This window comes from Mesoplodon mirus (genome assembly GCF_964341445.2).
Source record: "Mesoplodon mirus genome assembly, chromosome: 7".
NCBI lineage: Eukaryota > Metazoa > Chordata > Mammalia > Artiodactyla > Ziphiidae > Mesoplodon > Mesoplodon mirus.
Window position 1 is genome coordinate 94,667,842 of NC_138983.1, and position 1,949 is coordinate 94,669,790.

Below are 1,949 nucleotides of genomic sequence, written 5' to 3' on the forward strand. Positions count from 1 at the left end.
AACAAGGACCTAGAAGAACTAAAGATGAATCAAGCATCGATTAAAAACACAATAAATGAAATGAAAAATACTCTAGATGGGATCAATAGCAGAATAAGTGAGGCAGAAGAACGGATAAGTGAGGTGGAGGATAAAATAGTGGAAATAACTGATGCAGAGCAAAATAAAGAAAAAAGAATGAAAAGAACAGAGGACAGTCTCAGAGACCTCTGGGACAACATTAAACACACCAACATTCGAATTATAGGGGTTCCAGAAGAAGAAGACAAAAAGAAAGGGACTGAGAAAATATTTGAAGAGATTATAGTTGAAAACTTCCCTAATATGGGAAAGGAAATAGTTAATCAAGTCCAGGAGGCACAGAGAGTCCCATACAGAATAAATCCAAGGAGAAATACGCCAAGACACATATTAATCAAACTGTCAAAAATTAAACACAAAGAAATCATATTAAAAGCAGCAAGGGAAAAACAACAAATAACACACAAGGGAATCCCCATCAGGTTAACAGCTGATCTCTCAGCAGAAACTCTACAAGCCAGAAGGGAGTGGCAGGACATAATTAAAGTGATGAAGGAGAGAAACCTGCAACCAAGATTACTCTACCCAGCAAGGATCACATTCAGATTTGATGGAGAAATTAAAACGTTTACAGACAAGCAAAAGCTGAGAGAGTTCAGCACCACCAAACCAGCTTTACAACAAATGCTAAAGGAACTTCTCTAGGCAAGAAACACAACAGAAGGAATATACCTACAATAACGAACCCAAAGCAATTAAGGAAATGGGAATAGGAACATACATATCAATAATTACCTTAAATGTAAATGGACTAAATGCTCCCACCAAAAGACACAGAGTGTCTGAATAGATACAAAAACAAGACCCATATATATGCTGTCTACAAGAGACCCACTTCAGACCTAGAGACACATACAGATTGAAAGTAAGGGGATGGAAAAAGATATTCCATGCAAATGGAAATCAAAAGAAAGCTGGAGTAGCAATTCTTATATCAGACAAAATAGACTTTAAAATAAAGACTATTAGAAGAGACAAAGAAGGACACTACATAACAATAAAGGGATCGATCCAAGAAGAAGATATAACAATTGTAAATATTTACGCACCCAACATAGGAGCACCTCAATACATAAGGCAAATACTGACAGCCATAAAAGGGGAAATTGACAGTAACACAATCATAGTAGGGGACTTTAACACCCCACTTTCAACAATGGACAGATCATCCAAAATGAAAATAAATAAGGAAACACAAGCTTTAAATGATACATTAAACAAGATGGACTTAGTTGATATTTATACGACATTCCATCCAAAAACAACAGAATACACATTTTTCTCAAGTGCTCATGGAACATTCTCCAGGATAGATCATATCTTGGGTCACAAATCAAGCCTTGGTAAATTTAAGAAAATTGAAATTGTATCAAGTATCTTTTCCGACCACAATGCTATGAGACTAGACATCAATTACAGGAAAAGATCTGTAAAAAATACAAACACATGGAGACTAAACAATACACTACTCAATAACGAAGTGATCACTGAAGAAATCAAAGAGGAAATTAAAAAGTACCTAAAAACAAATGACAATGGAGACACGACGACCCAAAACCTATGCGACGCAGCAAAAGCAGTTCTAAGGGGGAAGTTTATAGCAATACAATCCCACCTTAAGAAACAGGAAACATTTCGAGTAAACAACCTGACCCTGCACCTAAAGCAATTAGAGAAAGAAGAACAAACAACCCCCAAAGTTAGCAGAAGGAAAGAAATCATAAAGATCAGATCAGAAATAAATGAAAAAGAAATGAAGGAAACGATAGCAAAGATCAACCAAACTAAAAGCTGGTTCTTTGAGAAGATAAACAAAATTGACAAACCATTAGCCACACTCATCAAGAAAAGAAGGGAGAAGACTCAAA